General features: G+C 56.0%; 1 protein-coding gene across 1 annotated transcript in view; it reads right to left on the bottom strand.

The window, feature by feature from the left end:
• Positions 1–21,557, bottom strand: part of RAI1 (retinoic acid induced 1) — a 117,409-nt gene that overhangs the window by 72,422 nt on the left and 23,430 nt on the right. The window contains exon 2 of the mRNA XM_063111662.1: positions 6,076–6,208. The gene's annotated coding sequence lies outside the window, so the exon portion shown is untranslated. The remainder of the gene's footprint in view (positions 1–6,075; positions 6,209–21,557) is intronic.

Genomic DNA, 21,557 nt, shown 5'->3' with positions numbered 1-21,557 from the left:
GACAGTCCTCTCAGGAAAAAGCTATGATCCCCACTGCACAAAGGGGAAAATGAGGTTCAAAGAAGCAGGAGAAGCCCTTGCTCGGGGACAATGATCCAGCTTGCTTCTGGGAGTGGCTGACCTACAGCGGGTCTCCACCTCTCAGAGAAGCTGGGCCTGGGCACACAGAGGCAGCTAATGAGCGTGTATGGTGGGCAAACGTTTGGCAGGGAGCCAGGTCCCCACAACTGCCTAGGTGAATGGTTTGTCCAAGCACTGGTCACTCTTATGAACCCCAGCAACACGTGATGCTGGGGTGGAGGAGAAGGGTTACCACTACTACCACTTTCTACCACTGCGGTCTTTATGGGCTGACTAGAGGTGAGATAATCAGGCGAGGCGAGGCGTGACCAGGCCCAGAGCATTCCAGGAAAGGCTTGGTGCACATCCCCAGGAATGTGGATACACAGAGCCCGCAGGCCCCCTGGGGTACTTGTGGCTGGTCTGCTGCAGAATCATCAGCCAGCTCAAGGGTAAGAGTAGGGGCGGGGGCAGGCCCTGCCCAGGTTGGTGAAGGTGGCAGGAATCAGACCAGAGCTGCCCTGGCCAGTGAGTCAACCAGTTCCCCACGAGTAGACATCACAGCCCTCTGCCCTGTGCAGCTCAGACCCCAGAAAGGAACAATCCCAAGGGTGCCATGGAGGATGAGAATGCTTGTTCTTGGGGGCCCCAGCTTCCCAGGGGTCCGGCAGAGGTAGGGGTTCATGGTGGGAGCCTGGGGGCAGCTGGGAGCTACAAAGGGGTCTGGGCCTTGGGGTCAGAGAACTGGGTCCAGTCTAGGGTTCCCAACTTCTGACTGCATGACCACAAACACGTCGCTTCTCCGTAAAACCGGAACCATAAACACTGACTTGTGGGATCTGTGCAAACAAGAGGCCCAGTGCCCAATATATGAATAGAGATGCAAGGGGCCAGGGTGGCTGCCACCCAGCTCCTGGGACCTCAGAGACCACCACCTACAGAGAGTCCTTAAAATTCAAAAGAGAAGTGCAAATCTGCCTCAGGCACATGCCCCTAAACACCTTGCCATTTGCTCCCCCCTTAGCCTCTGCTCCCCCTGGTGAGCTGGGGCTCCACCTGGCTGTGCCCTGAGGTTGGACCCTGTCCCATTCTGCATCCTCTGATCTCAGCCTCACCCTCTCCCCGGCTGGGGGATGTGAGCAGGAATGGCTCAATCAGGATATAATCGTTTTTAATTAACGTGCGGATCATTTCACAGGCTGATCTCCTTGGAGACCAGAGGGAAGACAGTCTTTTAAGATTTTCTTTGCCTCCCCCACCCCACCCCTCCCAGTCGAAGGCCACCCCCCCGTCACCCACCCAGCTGCAAATTTGAGAGCAGCACAAAAGCCTGATGCCTGGATCCCTCTTTGGGCAATAAGGAGGAAAGTGTGTGTTCTCACACACAGACCAGCACACACACCAACACACACATGCCCAAGCTCGGGAGAACACTCTCCTACTCTCCTCCACCCCCGAAATGCACAAATGGGATCAGAGACTCATGAACACACGCACACACCCACAAACAGAGCACACACAGGGATACACACACACAGGCATGCATGCACAACACGTGCCCAAGCTGGAAGGCACACAGACCCCTTAAGAAATAGACAAACAGGATCAGAGCACACACAGATGTGCACACACACAAACACATTACAAAAACAGACACCACAGATGAACACACCCAGACACATCAAACGCACACACACAGATGTGCACTCACCCATGGTGGTGCATCTAGCACAGAGACATCACAGAAATGCCCAAATACCCACACTCGTGGCAGGGTTTCCTTTAACCTCAACAGTTGGCATTCTGGCAGAGGAGGGAACAGAAAGTCCCTGTCCTCTGATGGGGAGACAGAGCCCCGATTACTTTGCTCCCCCACAAGCACCCCTAAGCCCCCAACCTGGCAGTGCCCTGCCACCTGTGAACAGAGAAGCCACCACCCCAGGTCTTGCCTCCCTGACACCCACCTGCTCTGGGTCCTCCTGACCCCCAGAGCCTCCCACCTCTGGGACTCAAACGGCTATTCCTCCCCTCAGGCCTGCACAGCCTGCCCCATGAGGCCCAGCACTGGCCAACCCCGACATCCCCACTGGCGGCAATGTCCCCCAGCCTCTCCTCTGGGTGCCCAGTAAGATCCATGGAGCAGGGGCGGGGGCTTTCTCTTTTCTGTCTTCATTTTACACACATCCTTTCTTCTCTGTTTCCTACTTTTTCCTTCCCCCACTTTCTTCTTCCACCTCCCTTCCCCCTTCTCTAACCCCCTTCTTCCTTCTCTCCTCCCCTCTCCCCTCCTCCCCGGGGGGCCTCCTGGGGTCAATCTCAGGCCAGGGGGAGAATTTAAGATGTACCCTGTCCTCCCCTTGCCACATATCTGTGCCAACACCTGCCCCAGCTCCTGAACAGATCCACAGCGAGGTCTCTGGACAAGTAAACCAAGGCACAGGGGCAGAGGCACAACCACCGAGTCTCCTGAAATCTGCAGGGTCACTCCTCTCACTGCACAAGCTTTAGAACCTCAGCTTTTCCTTCTGGAAAACGGGATAGTGAAGAGGAAAGGGGAGTTGTGAGGAGGGGCAACAGGGGGCCCACTGCCGGCCAACTACAGGCTGGTGATTGGGGTGGCCTAGATCCCATGAACACAGCCAGTGTGCACGACAAAGGAAAGGCCGAGGAGTCTGCCTGGTGCCTGCTGGTGACACCAGGGACAAGCTGGGTGCTTCTCCGTGCTTGGGGTCTCAGTTCCCCCACCTGTGAAACGGGCAAGGTCATCCTAAAGAACCTCCCAGGGACCCTTCCCAGATGCAAAAACCAAAAGGGCAGATCAGTAGCCAGTTCCGGGCTACTGCATGGCTCAGCCATTACTGTGTGACCTTGGGACTCACTTCCCCTCTCTGGGCTCTGGTTTCCTCTTCTGTCGAAGGAGAGGGGACAGACAGGTAATTCGTTGCCAAGGCTCCTTTTGGCTCTGGTGGAAGGTTCTAGATTGTGGGGAAGGAAGGAGAACAGTGTCCCACTTATCCAGGGGAAACTAAAAAAGCCTGTTTCTTCCACGGCAAGCATGTCAGAGCCTTTGGCATCAGCAGCGTCATTTTGAGAAAATCATCTCAAACATCGAAAAAGGCTCTCAACACAAAATATAGCCACTACATCATTCATTGAGAACACCCAGAATGTTGAACAAAAGGGGAATATTAAGTAAATTATGGTACATCCACTCGATTGGAAAAGACTGCAGACATTAACCATGGTGTTTATGAAGATATCGCCAGCCACGCCAGCAGGATATACATCTGAATATGGCAGTGACGACAAAGTCCTTAAAAAACAAACCAACCACCAAGTCGAAAAGGACTGGGAAGAACTACATCACAATATTAACATTGTCAGAGCCTGTTAAGACTGTCAATAAGCTTTTTTTGTTTATTTTTCCCTACTTTTCAGATTTCCTGTGAACCATATTTTAAAATGTATATATTTACCAGCCAGCAGCTATAAATAAATAAATAAATAAATAAAATGTATATATTGAAAAGGTTTTTTTTAAAAACAATGACCAGACGTCTCCAACTGAGAAACTTCCCTCTTTCATTCATTCATTCATTCATCACTGATTCATTCACTTCTGTTTGTCCAGCCAAACACAGGACACCAAGTGTCTGCCCAGTGCCAGGCCCTGGGGGCTCTAAGATCTGAAGGAAACAGTGCACACTCACAGGAAATAGAAACTCATGGTCCAGGGGAGGGAAGGCAGCCCCACAGATAACTCTACACTAAAGGTCTTGAGCTGTGGCAGGCGAGGAGAGAGCAGCACTGAATCCTGCGGGTTACAGTCCTGCCCTCACCTGCTAGGGTCTCAGTTCAACCTATGGGTCAGAAACTCACCGGCCAGGCATTCAGCAGTGGGCGGGGAGGGTGGGAGTGGGGAGCAGGGCAAAGGTTTGGGCAGAAACCAGCCGGCTCAGGAGCCTCCCCAGCCTGGGCAAAGAAAGGGCCTCCCCTTTCTCTCCACCCTGGCCCCCGTGGTAACCCCCTTTCCAGTTCCTGGTGGCCCTGGCTTGTAACCCCTTCTCCTTCTGGACCACAAGGCCACTGCTTAACTGTGTGACCCTCTGGGCTCTGAATTCTGCCTGCCCCAAGGTCCCTGAACAAGGCACCACCCAGCCAGGTCCTGTCTGGCTGAAAAGGGGGAGTGCAGAGTCTGGAATCTGCTAGCTCCTGTCAGCCAGTGTCACGCTGTTAGCATGTCAGAGGGTCCAACAATGTGTCCCTGCTGTGTGGGGGCTGATAGATTACTGGGAGAGGGTTAACTCTTTCTATTCCTGGACCAGGCAACAGAACAGCCTGAAAACAGTCCAGCCCTCCCCCTCCCAAAGGTGCCTCTCCTCTCCCCCAGGAATCCTTTCTGTAAGGAAGAGGAATTGCCTTCACCTGCCTGGGTTGCCAGCTTGGGGGTCTCTGGGCCTGGCATTTTACCCCAGGAAGAGAAAGGAGAGGAGGCATCTCTAGTGCTTTTGCTGCTCGCGGAATCCAATTAAGGCTGATCTTCATGGGCTCCCCGTCTCCCCCAACCCCTACCCAGCCAGCTCTTCACCCCTTCCAGCCCTCCCTCTACTCCCCACCCCCCCAAGGAGCAAAAGGATCTGGGGGCTTTGAGTGCTGAGAAGCCTCTGACCCAGCAGCCCCCTGTGAATTGGGCTCCCCCCTCAGGGCTGCGGTCCCCAGAAATTCTCTGGGCTGGCACTCCCTTCCCAGGGCCCCAGTGGAAAATGAAGAAGTTCCCACCACTCCCCCCGCCCCCACCCCCTCCCGTCATCTTGTCCCTCCAGCCCCTGAGGGAGGGGGCGAGACGTCCGGATCTCCGGGTCACCGGAGCAGTGTCTGCTGTGGATCGCAGGAGACAAACACTTCGTCACACAAGCACATCACCCTCGGGATCACCTCTCTCAGCCCGCATTGTACAGGAGGGGAGGCGGCTGAGCGTAGAGGGGCCCTCGACGTGCCTGAAGTCACCAGCCACTGCCAAGCCCAAGAGGGGCTAGCATCCACGACCCCCGGCAGCAAACCCAAGCCTCTCGCCTCCGTCGCGCACCCCGCCCCGGCGCCACCCCCCGTCAAGGTCTCTAACCCAAACAAGCCCCTCCCCCGAGAGCCCCCCTCCCCCTGCCCGGGGCCCAGGGTCAGCAGCCCCGGGAGAGACTGAGCTACACCCACCCCCCACCCCGACAGAGGCGCGAGATTTCATTGTCAGCCTGGCCACTCGGCCGTGCGTGAGGCGGGGGGCTACAGGGCAGGCTCTGGCGCGGAGAGTGGGGAGGGGGCTCCAGGGGAAGTGTTTGAAGCGGCTTCTCCAGCTCCGTCCAGATCCGGAAGCCGCCGGGGGCGGGGGGGATGTGGAGAGAGGAAGGCGGGGGTGGGGAGAGTGCGACCTTAAGGGTTCGCGGGCGGCGAGAAGGGGCCGCGGCGGCCGGAGGAAGCGCCCGAAGGCGCCGAGTCCCCCGGGACGCCGCGCTCCCGGGAAGTTTCCCACCGGTTGCCCGGAACAGGACCGGGCGAGCGGACGGCCCTCTCCGGCCCGACCAGCTCCGGGGCGCAGATGGCGAACTTGAACAGAACTCCTTCCTTTTCCAACATCCCTCACCTCCCGGTTCGCGGCCACCAGCCCCGCCATCTCAGCCCCCTCTGAGACCGGCCTTCTGCCGGCGCCACGCATTGTGACGGAACGGAGAGAGAGGAATCCCCAGTACAACCAAACTGCGGCCAAAAAAAGAAAGAAAGAAAGAAAGAAGGAAAGAAGGAAAGAAATTCCTTCTCCTGAGACCGGTCCACTCAACCGGCGTGGAAAACCCCCAAACAGGCAAATCCGCAACTCCAGCCAAGCTCGCGGCGCGGCGGGCGGCGACCCCCGCCGGCAGCCCCGGGCTCCGCGCAGGGCTGAGCGCGGCGGCGGGCCGGGGACTCTGGGAGCCCTCGCGCGCAGAACGGCCCGCCGAAGACACAAAGCTCCGCCGCCAACAATACCTGCGGGCTCCTCCTGGGTCTCCCGGGCGCCGGCGTCGCGCGTCTCGCCGTTTCCCTTTCCCCCGCGGCTTCTCCTTCTCTCGCGCGCGCTCTCCCCCTTGCCTCTTGCAGGACGCCACGGCCAGATGAGATCCTTGGGAGAGAAAAATGTGAGCGCTCGCACGATTCCTTTCTCTCCGCCCGCGGCTCGCTGAGGCCCCGGGCTCGCTCCTCTCCCTCGCGCTCCCGCGCGCGCCGCGCCTCTCGCGCTCCGCGTTTCCTTCTCAGCAGTCCCTGCGAGAGCCCTCAGTAGCCATTATTCACGGGCCGCCGGGGGACAGGAGGTAATTAGAGACGGCCCCGTGGCCGCATCCACTCGGCAAGCGCGATGCGGGCGCGGGGCGCGCGCGGGGAGGGGCGCGCGACGAGGGGGCTTGGCTGCGCGCGGCCCGCGCCCCAGACGCGGGGGAGGGGAGGAGGGGGCAGGGAGGGAGGAGGCGGGGGAGGAGTGGTGAGCTTGGGAGGGGAGCGGGAGGAGGGGGCGCCGGGAGACGCTCCCGTGGCTCTCGCCGCGGGGGCCCGGGGTCACCGGCTGCGAGGCTACGAGGCGCTTAGGGACTTGGGGGTGTGAGTGCAAGAGTGTGCCTGTGTGTACGCGCGCGCGCACGCGCCAGATGGAACGGGAGGGAGGGAACGCGTTAATATTTTTCCAGTGACTTACGAGCCCGCGGGTGAGCGCTTGGCTGTGCGTTTAGGTCCGTGTGTGTATCAGTGTGGCTGTATATTTCTGGCCTGTCCTACGTGTGAATGTCACGGGGCTTGTGCGGGGGGGCGTTCTCGTTACGATCTTGTGAATGTTTCTGGGTCTCGGCAGGATGGAGTGAAGCGGTGCCTGCGTGGGGTTGTTTGTGTGCTATTGTTTGTAGGGGGGTTGTGTGACTGCGTGGGGTACTGCGTGGGTGGAATTGCGCCTGTGTGGGATTGTGTGTGGGAGGTAATTGTGCCGGCGTGGGGCTGAGTGTTCGGAGGGGCGTTGTGTGTCCCTGTGTGCTTGTTTGCCAGTGGGCTTGCTGCTGTGTGGGGCTCTGGGTCTGCGCATGTAGGGGGCAGTGCGCCTGTGCGGGGCTGTGGGTTGGCGAGAGGCTGTGGCGTGTGTCTGCAGGCGGTCGTGTGTGGCTGCTGGGACTGTGCTCTGCGTGCGGGTCTGAGGCCTGGTGGGTGGGGGCTAGCTCTCGTGGCGTCCGGAATCACATCGCCGCAGAAGAACCGCTTAAGGCGCGAACAAGCAGCGCTAGGGTCGCGGTGTAGCGCGACACGTAGTAGCTGGGGGCGGGCGACAGGGGAGAGGAGAAGAGGGGGGCCTTCATCCCGAGCCTCCCCTCGCCGCACCAGAGACGCAGCTTGGAGATCTGTCACTTGCTGGCCCCATGGCCCTAGAGGCACAGGATTTGGGGGACACTGCCTGGCGGGCGAAGACGCCTACGGGCCGGGGGCAGCGGGGACTGAGACCCGGAGATCCAATCCCAGAAGCAAGAGACGAGGGATGCCTAGAGTGGCAGGCCACAGCCCGGAGATAGCCGAGGACTAAGCTGAGACAAAGAGCGGATCAGGGACCTTGGGGCCCGACCGCGCCTCCAGGTTCCCCCGCGGCTGAGGGGCGGCCTGTCCCAGCGGCCTCTCTTAGCTGTAATCATGGGAGCCGTTCCAGAGCCCTGGGGGCACGTAGTTACGCGCCCCGGGCGACCACGCTAGGGGAGGTTTTGTGCAGCTGGCAGGGCGCTGAGCCCCGGGGCTGTGATTGAGCGCTCTGCTGGCCAGGCCTCCTCAGGCCGCTCACCGCCCACGCAGCCATCCATTCATTCATTCATCTGTCTCTCCATCCACCCACCTTTCTATCCATCCACATGTCCGTCGATCCGCTAGATTACCCACACCAGGGATCACACAGATGTGTCAAACCTGGCTTGCCCCTCTTTCTCCCACTGGTCAGTCTGTCCAGTCTGTCTGTCTCCTCAGCCCCCAGGTCCACTTCCTCCTACTCAGGCCTCTGCTCTGAAGCAGGGAGAAGCACACCCAAGACTATCACACGGTTTTGCAGCTCAGTGATGGCCCAACCCCCTCTCCCCATCTACTAACCCCCCACCCTGCCCATACTAAAGTCTCCATACATCCTACACCCACCCCACTCCCACCCATAATTAAGTGCCAGGTGGGTGTAGGGTGCCTTCCCTGAACCATGGTGGGGCCTCCTTGGAGAAGGCAGGCAGCAGGCAGCACATCTCCCCCCACTCGTTGACTGCCTCCTCAGCCCAACACTCTCTGGCCAGCGGCAGGCTGTGAAGGCCCTGGTGGTACCGATGCCACCAGTACCCTTGTGGCTTGAACAGTCACTCCCAAACCTACTGGAAACTGAAAAAACAGATTCCTGGGCTCTAGCCCAGACCTAATTAATCCAAATGCCCAGAGCCCTTGCACAGGCTGTTCCCTCTGCCTAATAATCAGCATTTTTACAGACAGATTTGGGAACCACTGGCATGGAACATCTTACAGTCTCCCCAGACCCCTGAGTGTTGCCGCCCATGGGCTGGCCCCTTCCACAACTATCTACAGAGTAGGCCTATCATAAATGCATGCCTAAGGCCCTTGGCAGCACCAGCTCCTCTTTGGGCTCTGGTCTCCCCATCTTTAAAATGCAGGGCTGCTTAGTTTTTATCTTCAATTATCTGGCCTGGGAATCAGGATCACTCAGTCCTGAGGCTGCTGGGTGAAACCAGCAGGAGAGGCCCAGTGTGTGCACCATTAAGGCTAGCAACAGAAAAGCCCAAATCCCTGCTGGGGGCTGCCAACCCAGCCATAGGCTGACTCCTTAATCCCTGTCACAGTGATTCCTGACCCTTTTCCGCAGCCCAGACTGTCCCTGCCACATCTTGACTCAGCCTACCTCCTCTAGGCAGCCACCCACAAGGCCAAGACTGGTAGGGGGAGTATGAAGACAGTGGTGTGTGCCCCTTCACCTGGAGGGGGGAGACCACCTCCCCCACCTCCATTTTCTGAGTGATTAGAAGAAGGAAAAAGCCCTTCTGGTGGCTGACGAGACCCTCACATAATCAGGTCCCCACCCCCTCCCTGACCTCATGTCCCACCCTCTTGCCACCACTCACCATGTTGTCCCTCACCGTTTCTTGAATTCACCAGGCACACTCTCACCCAGGGCTTTTGTACTTGCTGGTCCCTCTGCCTGGAATGCTCTTCCCCACTTTCTAATGTACCATATAATTTACCTATTTATGTATTTTTTAGGTACGTTTGTCTGTTTGCTCCTTGGTATATCCTTATCTGGAATGGTGCGTGGTACACATTCTATAAGTATTTGTTGAATGGATGAATGAATGAATGAGGTTGAACCAAGCCCTCCTCTTGTGAGTCTAACTCAGCCTGGAGTTTCTCTACTTTGAATCAACAGCCCTCTTGGAGGACAAAGGGGGTAGAGGATGGAGTACATCTGGGCCAGGACAGGTCACATGACTCACCCAAGGTTGCTCAGTGACTACCCTTCACATTCTGGGGAACTGTCCTACAGGGATGGGATGGTGGCAGGGTGCCTTGTCCCAAAGGAGAGCAGAGCCCTTCATCTGGCCAGGGTTTTTTCTTGTTTCTCAGCCCCCCAGGGCCTACCTGGAGCTCTGGGGGAGCAGTCCTGGGGCAGTATGGTAGAGAGGCTCAGATTCAGGAGGGCTGCCATTCACACCTGCCAAATAGGGACTGAAACCCCTGCTTGGCCAGGGCCCTTCCAGAGGTCTTATCATAGAGGGTCATAGGACAATGCCCCAAGGTCGGGATCTGCCCATCCCTAAGAGGAGAAACCCAGGCTCAGAGCCCACAAAAGACTTGCCAAGGACACATAGAAACCCAGTCCAATCCCACCTACCTCTAAGTTTCTAGAGAGGTCTTGCTCATGTGTGCCGAACACATTGTAGGCACCATTCGATATGTTCCTATCAAATGAATGAATAGTGGCAGTGTCAAGATTCAAACTTAAAGTCTGCATGGCCCCCAAACCTTTGCTAGTTCCATCAGACCCTCCTGGCAGGATTCCATGGGATCATGGTGGCAGCCCCCAGCACATGGCATGTACTCCATAGATACTGCCTTCTGGCAGGCTTCCTGCTCCCCTGGGATCTGACTCCACCTTCCACCCTGTGAGTCCTGCCCCAGGGGTGAGGAGATCCCCTTGCTTGGCTGGTGGGATAGTTCTGTGGGGCAGGATGGGGGTGTTTACTGGTCTTCAAGGGCCCGTGGCTTCCTGGTGAGGTGTGGCTGGCTGTGCTCAGAAGAGCCTCAGCCTGGACAGGTTGGCCCTTTTGTTTGCCTGGCACTATCTGAATAGCTGCTCTCATGCAATATTTGTGTACAGACGCCATTCTAGGGTTAAATAATAAACAGGAGCTGGGCATGGAGGCTGGAGAGGAAGCGGGTTAGAGGTCTGGGGACTCTAGTCAGGGGCTAACGGAGTGCAGGTAATGGGGGCAGCCAAGGACAAGGCTCTCTGACAGGCCACCAGGGACAGGGTTAGCCAGGGGCCGCCCAGGTGGGAGGGAACAAGGGGAAGGGAAGAGGGGCATGGACCGCATCCACCAGGACAGGCAGGTACCACAGGGACCCAGAAGTTACATTCAAGCTCAGCACTGGTCTGGTAACCCCCAGGCTGGAAGTCTGCAGGCCCGGGGTCAGAGGTGGACCAGGTTTGAACATCTATTCCACACATTTATTGAGTAGTGGGGCAGCAATTTCAAATCTCTATGTATCTTCCTCCCTGCCACCATTACCCTCCCCATTTCAGAGACTGGGAACTGAGGTCCAGACAATTGACTTGCCCAAGGTCACACAACTTGAGTGTGGCAGAAGTATTCATCCATTGGCTTGGTAAATATTTACTGAGCATTTACTATGTGTCAGGCACTGTCCTATGTGTTGAGGATTCAGAGCAAAGAACAGGACAAAGCATCCATTCTAGCTTCAAGACAGACACGAAACAGAATGAGTAAGTGAATGGTATAGTATGTTACATTCAGGAGGGGTGTGCTATGGAAAAATAAATAAAGCCAGGGAAAGGGGCTGGGAGAATCTGGTGGGTGTGGGGGGAGCTGCGTTTTTACACAGGGTGGTGAGGGAACTCATAGCTGAGGACACTTGAGAACAGACTTGAAAGACTAAGGTAGTGAGGCATGCAGATATCTGGGGGGAAAGCTGTGCAGGTGGAAGGAACAGCAAGTGCAAAGGCCCTGAGGCAGAAGCCAGGCTGGAATTTTGGAGGAATAGCCAAGAGGCTAGTGTGGCTGCAGTGGGGTGAGCAACAGGGAAGAGACGGGGGCAGAGAGGGGACAAGGGGCCACACCCTAAGGCCTCATGCACCACTGTGAGAATTTCTACAGTGAATGAGATGAGTCCTTGCAGTATTGTGAGAAGAGGAGGGACATGGTCTCCCTTAGATCCTCACCGTTACCCTACGGGCTGCTGTGATGAGAACAGGGCAGGAGCACGAAAACCAGCAAGGTGGGCCTGCACTAGCCTGGGCAGGCAATGACAGGGCCTGGCCACAGTGGGGCAGATGAGAAGGGTCAAATTCTGGATTTATGGGCCGACCCCATGGCGCACTCGGGAGAGTGCAGCGCTGGGAGCGCGGCAGTGCTCCCGCCACGGGTTCGGATCCTATATAAGGATGGCCTGTGCACTCACTGGCTGAGCGCGGTGCGGCCGGTCACAAAAAGACAAAAAAAAAAAAAAAAAAAAAAAAAATTCTGGATTTATTTTGAAGGCAGGGCTAACAGGATCAGCTGATGCATTTGGCTTGAGCAACTAACTAACTAGAAGGATGGAGCTGCTGTTGTCTGCCATTCATGCCAGTGGCTCTGGGGCAGCCCTCCCACACAAACGTGCTGGTGCGCCCTGGGCTGGTTGGAGAGCACACACCTTGCCTCGCCTCAGCCTCCACGCTGCCCCCTCCAACACGTTAATATCTTTCATGCCAATCTGTTTGGTAGGTTAAAAAACTGAAGAGGCCCCATTTTTGGCAACTGTACTGGCTGTGCCCTGCCTGGTTTACCTTCTCAATCTCCGAGCCTCAACATACCCTTTTTATGAGCACTTCGATCTAGGTCAGCGGGTGCCAGCCCCCCACTTCCTGCCAGACGTGATCTGGTTTTGTCTCCCAGACCAGCTGAGCTATCTATTTTACAAATCTCTCCTTTGGGAAGGTTTATGGAGCATCCACCGTGTGCCAGGCACTGATCAGGGCAACGGGGAGACGTCCCTGCCCTCATGGGGCTGGCCTGGTCATTAAACAGTTACAGCCCTGTTCCTTTTTCTTCCCATCAAAACCCTCTACGACTAGCACTTCCTGAGAGAGCTGGGGCTACCATCTGAAACTGAGAGCAAAACACTCAAGAAAATGTTTTTCTTTGAAAGTAAAGAACTTGATATTTTAGCTGGTGGGGAGTGGGAGCCATCAGGAATATAAATATCCAAGTTCCCTTCAGTTTTCAGAACATTTTCAAATAAGTTTGTGTTCCCCCCAGCCACCCGCCCCCCCAAAACCCAGGGGCTGGCAGTTGAGGTTGGAGGATGATTCAGGACCCCCTATGTAGGTTCTGGCCAGAATTACGGCAGAACTGGGCTGCTTTGGCGTCCTCTCTCTTGCCTGGGAGTGCAGGGAAGAGCCACATCTCAATCTCTGCCTGGGCTGGGGTCTACCCACGAATGCTGGTGCTGGGCCAAGACCAGTTCTTTCCCCACCTGCCTTTCATCTGAACAACCTTTGATCTCTGTCTGTGGTCTTCCCTGCCATCTGTTTGTCTGTCCTTCCTTACTAGACTGTGGGGGGCCACCAGATGAGGTCAGTGCAGCTTCTGAGTCTAGGCCCCCCTCAACATAGACTCAATGTTGTGGGACCCTGTTCACTGGATGGGGGCTCCAGGAGGAGGGACCTCGCCTGCACGTCTGTGACCCCCCCTCTGTGACCCCTGCAGACTCCTTCTCCTGGGTGGCCCAGGCCAATGTGGCTCTCAGCCAGTGTTTCTACTTTGGAGTCTGGAATCCCTTCCCCTGGCCTGGGCATTCCCCTCCTTTCTCAGCACCAGCATCCAAGTGAACTAGGAGATGCTGAACTTGGAAGAGGCAGGGCTCTGGGATTCAGAGAGCAGTGGCCACAGGCAGGGCCCAGAGAGAGAAGGGAAGCTGGCCAGGGGGGTGAATGGGGAAAAGAGGGGAGGGCTGGGCAGCTGGAAGGGAGGACAGTTTGGGGAGGTGGGGAGGGAGGAGGATGAGAGCAGATGAAGGAAAGGAAAGAGGTAGGGAGGGAAGAATGGGGTACTAGAGCCACAGGGGTGGGCGGCAGAGGCACCCTGGGGAGAGGCACCAAGAGAAAGGCAGGCCGGGGTGTCATCTCAGCCTCACCATGGGAGGTGCTGCCCTGCTCTGCGTGCTCCGGCACAGTCCTGGGTCCGGAGGGCACCCCTGGTTCCTGGTTATGACGAAGGCCACCCACTCCCAGCACATCTGGCCTGGCTGGAGTCTCACTCAAGGCTCTGGGAATAGTTCTTCCACCCGCCTGCCTGGTACCCAGTGGGGCCCACAGATGCCTTCTTGACCCTGCCCCCTTGTGCCTGGGACTCAAACCCATCCCTTGGCCAAGGAGCCACCAAGGGGCTAGAGACAGTGGTGCAGCTGATGCCTAACTAGCCCTCTGTGCCAACACAGACTGATCTCCAACCCTAGCCACAGGCTAACCCTTGACCCCACTCAGAGTGTGATCCTTCCCCCCACTCCAGCCACAGACTGACCCCTACCTGCTGCCATAAATGGACTTCTGATCCCAGCCACAGTCCGTAGCTACAAACGGACATCTGGGGCTGCTACTGACTGACCTCTGACCCAACCACAGCCTGAGCTTGAACCCCGATACTGGCGGAGGCCTACTGTGTGACCATCCTGCAAGCACATTCCAATGCGTCACCCAGGGACTAAGTGGAAAGGCTAGAAGAGTCCCAGCCCAGCGCCATCCTGACCCTGTACATGCCCAACGCTGAAGCCACTGGGTGACTGACTGACTCTTTCCCAGAACAGAGTCCAGCAGCACTAGGCAAGGGGCCAGTGGGGCCAGGACAGCCCCTCAGTCCTGCCCCAGGCAGTATGTGCAGGCCAGATGCACACGTAGACACACCCAGAGTCAGATAGACCCACACACATACACATGCCTACATGCACGCAACCAGACCTACGGGTGCAGCCCCCAAGACCCCTCCTGCAAATGAACGTACACTCAGAGACACATGGGCACCAAAACACATAGGCAAATAACAGACACACAACGCACATACACACACACACAGACCCCACCCTGTCCTCTTGGCTGGGCTCCCTGGACAGCTGCCCCTTCTCACCGGACACAATCCCTCCCGACCCAGGTGCTCAGGAATGAGAATGACAGCAACCTGCCTCCTATTCTTCTCCTTCTAAGAGGAGCTGAGGAAACCAAGGAAAGCACCAGGGCTGGGATGCCAGGCCCATGTCCAGGCTGTGCTCTGTGGGACTCGAGCCCAATCATGGCTCTTCCTTGGGCCCCAGTGGCTTCCTCCACCTGTCTGAAAGGGAATCCAGCAAGAGGGCTGAGTGTATCCCCCTTCCCCAAACTCAGGGCTTCCCGATGCCCCGGTGCTACAGAGAGGGCAGACGAGGCCTGGGGGGTCCGCCCATGCCACCCAGCAGATCAGGACAGCCAGGACATGCATAAATACAAATACCCTCCTAGGTGTGTGTACACACAATCACACAATCATTGACACATGCACTTATATGCACACAGATATGTATACATAGACATATACACATGTCCATGTAAATATGACACATGTAAGGACACACAGAGACTTCTCTATGTAAGAGTGCACACACATATAACACACAGGTGTGCACAAACATCTGAGTGTCAGTCACCTGCCTTCACACACCTTTTGCTCCCTGACCCTGGGCAGCCCTGGGATGCGGGACCTCAGGGCTCATGAGTATCTCTGGGTGGTTCAACCACTCTCAAGTGACCCCTTCAGCTCCTTGACAGTTCAGCTCAGAGATCGTGAGTTTCTGCCTTCCCTGGACTCGGTGGCACCAAGTCTCCTGACTTTGTCAGAGTGGCAGCTGCAGCTCCCACCTGGACTAAGGCTGGCTAGGACACGCCCTTACGTCTTTAGCATGACTTGGCCAACTTCCTCGTTGCTAAGGGAGACCCAGTCCTCCACCTCAGTTTGTCATCTGCAAAATGGGACAAGAGCGTGTTGCACTGAACTTCCAGCATCCCTCCACTCCCAGCACAGAGGGCACAGAACAATCAGACAATAGCAGAAGGACGTGGAACAGAATACCCAGGGTTCCTGGGGGCCGCTCAGCCCCCTCAGAGCCTCCAGGTTCCTGTCAGAGTCAGGGAGGGCCAGTCCTCTCAGCTCTGTGGTGAGGGTCAGCTGCGAGGACACCAGCCAGGGGCCTGGTCAGAGTGGGCCGTGGGCTTCTCCAGACCCAGGTTCAGCTTCTCCTGGGGGCAGGTGAGTCCAGGAAACTTGCAAATGGGAAGCTCTTTCGTGGCACCTGACTCTGCACAGATCGCCTCTGGAAGGGTGAAGAAACTGCTGATCAAAACTGATTCCTGGGGCCGGCCCGTGGCTCACTCGGGAGAGTGCTGTGCTGATAACACCAAGGCCACGGGTTCAGATCCCATATAGGGATGGCCGGTTAGCTCACTGGCTGAGCATGGTGCTGACAACACCAAGCCAAGGGTTAAGATCCCCTTACCGGTCATCTTTAAAAAAAAAAAACAAAAAAAAAACTGATTCTTGGAGGGCAGGGGTGGGAGGGACACTCACTGCTGTGATATCTGAATCTTTACCACATGAATGTATGAAGGGGGTGGTGGGGGAGAGGATGATGGCCACTGTTCTAGTGCTTTTCCTCCTGGCTTTGCTTCATCCCAGGAGTCTCTGGCAGAACCCAGGCACCTGTACCATGGGCAGGGGGGCAGTGTGCAGGCCTGGTGCTGACTCTGCCAAGCATCCCACGTGGAGTCCTCTCAGCAAACCCTTGAGGTAGGTGTCCTAGACCATTTGAGAGATGTGGAAACTGAGGTTCAGTGAGCAGAAGAGAGAGGCACAAGGCCTGGATGACTCCAGGTCAGGCTGAAACACTGCCCTGACTCATGAGTTTCTCGTGGAGCTGCTCTTATTTACTTTTAGACACCAGGGCTCAGCTCAGAGCAGTCTAGCCTGGGCACATGTATAGAGGAAAGGGGTGGAACCCCTGGCTTCAGATGCTCCCGGGCTCTCCAGGAGAGTTGCTGGGTGGTAAAGGCTCCCATCCTCCCCGTACACCCTAGACCAGGAAGAGTGCTGCCCCTGCTCACCCCCAGTGCAAGTCCTGGCTCTGTCCTGTCCCAGCTGCATGTCTCTGGGCAGCTCCACACCCTCTCTGGGCCCTAGTTTCCAAAGCTACAAAGAGGGATAATGCTTCTGCTCCTGCTCACCTCACAGGGTGACAGAGGGATGGAAAACGGCCTTCTAAACTGTGAAGTCATGAGGTGGAAGGTGACATTACTATCTCTCTCCATGAACTTAGCAAAAAGCTCATGGTCTGAGACAAGGGGAATCTTCCCAAACTCAGCACCTGAGATGAGTCAGCCACGAGAGCAGATACAGGGATCCTTCACCCGACAAACCAACAGGGCCAAGAACCACTCCCCACCAGCCACAGCATGTATTTCCTTCCAGTCCTGTTTCTATACACTTCTGTGGTGGAGAGACTGTTTGTTGGTTGGGTTTCTTATACCACCCACAGCACTCCCAAAATGTGTCCCAGGAGACTCATGTCCAGCTGCTTCACACTATGTGTGCAAGCCTCCACTTTCCACCTTTAAAATGGGGAGAATACCAGGGTCTGGGTTGTGTTGAGAATGAATAGAAATTAGTACACAAAAGTCACTATGGGTTTGCCACATCATGAGCCCTTGATAAATCTAGCTCTGATGACTATCATTCATCCTGGTCTATGGAGAGATTTGAGTTTTTGATCTCTGGAGTAAGTCTCAAATTCCAATTTCACAGTGATGGCCTGAACATGGAATTCACAAATCCTACATGGTTGTGCTGCTGGGGCAAAGGCCCCCCCCCACTTTGTCCCTAGTGCCAAATGACCACCCACAAGTGCTGTGGGCTACTAGGTTGGGGGCAATCTCTTTACAACCTCCCAACAGCCACGTGAGGGCAGCAGGGAGGGGCCTGGAAGCCCCTTGCTGCAGAGCTAGAAACTGGGGTTCAGAGAGGGAGCTGAGGAGGGGGAGAAGCAACAGGAAGACAGATTTCACCTCCATATAAGGAAGAGCTTGCTAACAGGCAGAGCTGCCCAGAAATGGAAGGAGTGAGCTGCCTTGGGAGGTGGTGAGCGACCTGGGGCCGAAGGCATTCAAGCAGAGGAGGGCAGTCTCTTGGTGGGGGCGTCATGCGGGTGACTGGGACGCTGTACAGGGAAGGAGCGCTGGATCACTGGTCCTGTGACTTGACCAAGGCCGTGTGAGCAGGAGGCTCACTCCCAGAAGGCCAAAGCTGGGAGCCAGAGTAAGTGTGCTCCTGCTCCAAACCTCTCACGTGAAAGCCAGCAGCAGACAGACCTCAGAGGGCTGAAGTGAGAGGCCGAGCCCCTCCAAGTGAATCCCCCCCACCAGTCACAAAGTCTTTATTTTTTTTTTTTACAGAGAAATACCTGCTTTCAATTTTAAAATGTTGGAAAGTACACAAAATTAAAAAGAAGACAAAAACCCAGAACCTCCCTCACCTTATAACAATTACTGTGAATATTTCCTTCCAATTTTTTCTATGTGCATCAATTTTGGTTAGAAATCCCGATGTGCTTTAAAATATTTTTAATGAGATATAATTCATATACTATAAAACTCATCCTTTTACTTATCTTTTATTTTTTTGGCAGCAGGTCAGTTTGGGGATCCGAACTTGTGGCCTTGGCATTATAAGGCTGTGCTCTAACCAACTGAGCAATCAGCCAGCCGCTCACTCTTTTAAAGTGGACAATTCAGTGGGTTCTGGTATACTCACAGACTCATGCGACTATCACTGCTATCTAATTTCAGAACATTTTCATCCTCCTCCCAAAGAGACCCTGTCCATTAGCAGTCACCCCACATTCCCCTCCCCCCACCCAGCTCCTGGCAACCACCCATCCCATTTCTGTCTCTATGGATTTGCCTGTTCTGGACATTTCATATGAATGGAATCACATGATCCATTTGCATCTGATGCCGGTATGCTTTTAACGTACAATTTTCTAATGCTATTTTTACATAGCATTATATACAGTCACCATTTCCATGCTACTCCTAAGTCCTCATAATCAATATCATGTTTATTGGCTGCATACCATGGAGAGGTTTTACCACGGTTCACTTAGCCCTCTGGTGACCATCACCACCTTGCTCCGGCCCCATTGTCACTCAGCTGAAGCAGTGGAGTCACCTCCTGCTCAGCCTTCTGTACCCTGTATCCCTTACAGCAGCCAGACAGAGCCTGATAAACTGAAGTCAGATCACATTCCTCCCTCACCCAGACCCCTCCATGGCTCCTACCTCACCTAAGACTTAAAACCAAACTTATACCATGGCCCCCCAATCCCTGACTGCTACCTTTGACCTCACTTCCTCCCACTCTCCCCTCGCCACGCTGGCCTCCTCGTGGCTCCTCAAACACTCCAAGCATGGTCCCACCCCAGGGCCTTTGCACTGGCTGTTCCTTCTACCTAGAACATGCTTGTCCTTGATGTCTGCTCAGCATCTCAGCCACTCTCTACTATTGCAGTCTGCTTCCTTTTTCTCGGTAACACTTATCACGGACATATCTGTTCACTTGCTGTCTTCTCCCCCACTAAAATGGCAGCCCTGTTGCATGTGGTCTTGTTCGCTGATACATCCCCGGCACGGAGTTGCAGCTCAGTGACTATTTGGGCTGTTTCCAATAAAATAAGGAATGCAAAAGAAGCAAATGTAAAACCCAAGCGCCCCACAGCGCAGACGTTATAAACCAGCGGTCCTCTGCCTGTGGACATGTGCGGTTTAAACCACACTGTGCCTTTTGTTAATTGAGCCAACATTTGAAAATCGGGAGAGTTTACATAAAAATCCAAATTCCGGCTTCTCTTGAAAACACAGATCTGGTCATCCGGGCCACACACCGCATGACAACTATCAGCAGGCACTGAGAGGCTGGGCCTGGGTGTGGGGGGGGGGAGGTTCCCACCCGCGGGGCCTGGGAGGCGAATGCCTTGTCCCTCCTCAGAGACCCCAAAATGTGGTGCCCAGGAGAACGGCTTCCTCTAGGAGAGACCTGAGGCCTCAGTTCCAGCTGCTGCCGCACAATATCTGGGCCCCAATGGCCCCAGCCACCAATAAAGGTCCTACTCACCTTTATTCAACTACTGGGACATTCCCAGGTTCACCAAGCTCTCTCCATCACCCCCTCCAGCTACCGGTCCTTGTGCCTGGTCTCCATTTCATTCTGCATCTTCTAAAAGGCTCTGCCTTACCTTGCCCCCCAGGCATGTCTGTGCCCTGTGTTCACCTCCCCCATCTGACTATGAGCTGGAGGAGGGGGGAGATGGGCCCTCTTCATCTGGCCTCCCCAGCCTCTGGCAGTGGCCAGCACACAGAAGGCCCTGGCCAACTCTGTTAAAGGACTGAATGAAGAGCACCCAATCTGAGGGGCTGGGAGGAACTGAAGGTCTGATCTGGGTCACAGTGCCAAGGCACACTTGTTAGTCACCTACTGTGCGCCAGGTGTGACAGGGGCACTTAGATGGAAAACGTGGGGAAGCCTTGCAGTGGGGAGACAGGTACAGCCAGCAAGCTGGGCGGCTGGATCCCAGGTGCACTGCTGCAGCTGGGTCTGTGTGTGCGCGTGCGTGTGTGGTCACACTGCACAGCCAGGCCATGTCTGGAGTTCTCCTAGGGCCTCAGTCTCCCCACCTGCATGCAGGGCTCCCTGGATCACCAGCCTCTCAGGCTCTAAGGCTCAGCCCCGCCTCCCCACTCTGGAGAGGTTTTCCGGGTAAAGCAGCCCTGCCTTCCCATCCATCAGGGTTTTGCTGCATTCCTGTGAGTCATTCTCCAAACAAACCGTGTGAGGGAGAGAAGGGAGCAGAGGAGGGGGAGGAGGAGGCTGGGAAGCAACCTGGCCCTACCTACTCCCTCCTGTCTGCACCCCTAACGCCCCCTCCCATGCACACATGGGGCTCCCAGGAGAGCTCTGGAGTATGAGGCTTGTCAGCTTGTGCCAGGAACTTTCTGTGTGACCTTGAGTGAGACCTTTGCCCTCTCTGGGCCACTGGAGAAAATTACTCCGAAGGCCCCCAACTATAGGATACACAGCCTTCCTAGGGGGCTCTGTCTGTCTCAAATGAGGAAGGGCATTGGGGGAGGGGTGTCCTGGGTGTCATCAAACCAGCCTCTGGCCACTTCCTTGCCTCAGTTTCCCCACCTCAGAAATAAGGAGAGGGCAAGTTGTTGGTAGGTGCAAGGGGCACACCTGCTAGGTGCCGCTGGGCAGGGCCAATGCAGGGGCAGAGCTGCCTGTGCCAATTGCAGATGGCAGGGCTGGGACCAGGCAGCAGGGCCTCCCACTGGAAGTCCTAATCTCGGTGGCCATGGTGCAAGTACTTCCCTAGCAACCGCAGAAGTGCAACCTCTGGCAGTCTCTGGCTCATAGCCTCAGGCACCAGGAAGGTGAGGAGGGTCTCCAGGCAGACCCCAGCTCTGGAGGCAGGAGGATGAGGCACTGCTGGAAAAGACAAACCCCTCCTTGCAGACAGCCCTCTGGCTGCGGCTGTGTGTCTACGTAGGCGCGTGTGTGTGGCTGTGCACATGCTCGAGGATGGGCCCAGTGCCCCAGGAGTCTGTGGTCACATAGCTCAGGTCCCAGGACGTGGGTCTGGGTGGGTAAGGAGTGTGTGTGTTTGTGGGACCCTGTGTCTGCACTCGTGACATGTGGGGTGGACTGTGGGACAGCCTCACTCCCTGAAGAGCTCTTCTTTGTGGCTAACGCCCCCTCTGGGCTCTGTCTCTCTGTGAAAAGCAGGCTCTGCGTCACCTTCGCTGCTACTGCCAGCTCTGACAGTGAGCGTATGCAACAGCGCATACACTTCATATGTGTGTCTGCATGTGCTCGCGTGTCGGCAGAGCCCTGAGGCAAGTGTGCACGTGGTTCTGTGGCCGGGCCTCGGCAGGTGGTGGAGAGTGTATATCTGTGTCTGTGTGTAGAAGACGGATTCTGGGGGGTGTGGGTATCTGTGAATTGGCCACAAGTAGTGGGGTGTGTGGTGTGCCCATGTGATGTGAATGAATGTGTGGGGTGTCTGCGCTGCCACAGTGGGCTGGCATCTAGAGACGTGTGTGTGTGTGTGTGTGCCTG

This window comes from Cynocephalus volans, chromosome 10 (assembly GCF_027409185.1).
Source record: "Cynocephalus volans isolate mCynVol1 chromosome 10, mCynVol1.pri, whole genome shotgun sequence".
NCBI lineage: Eukaryota > Metazoa > Chordata > Mammalia > Dermoptera > Cynocephalidae > Cynocephalus > Cynocephalus volans.
Note: the sequence above shows the minus strand (reverse complement) of the source record. Positions and strands in the feature narration are given on the sequence as shown.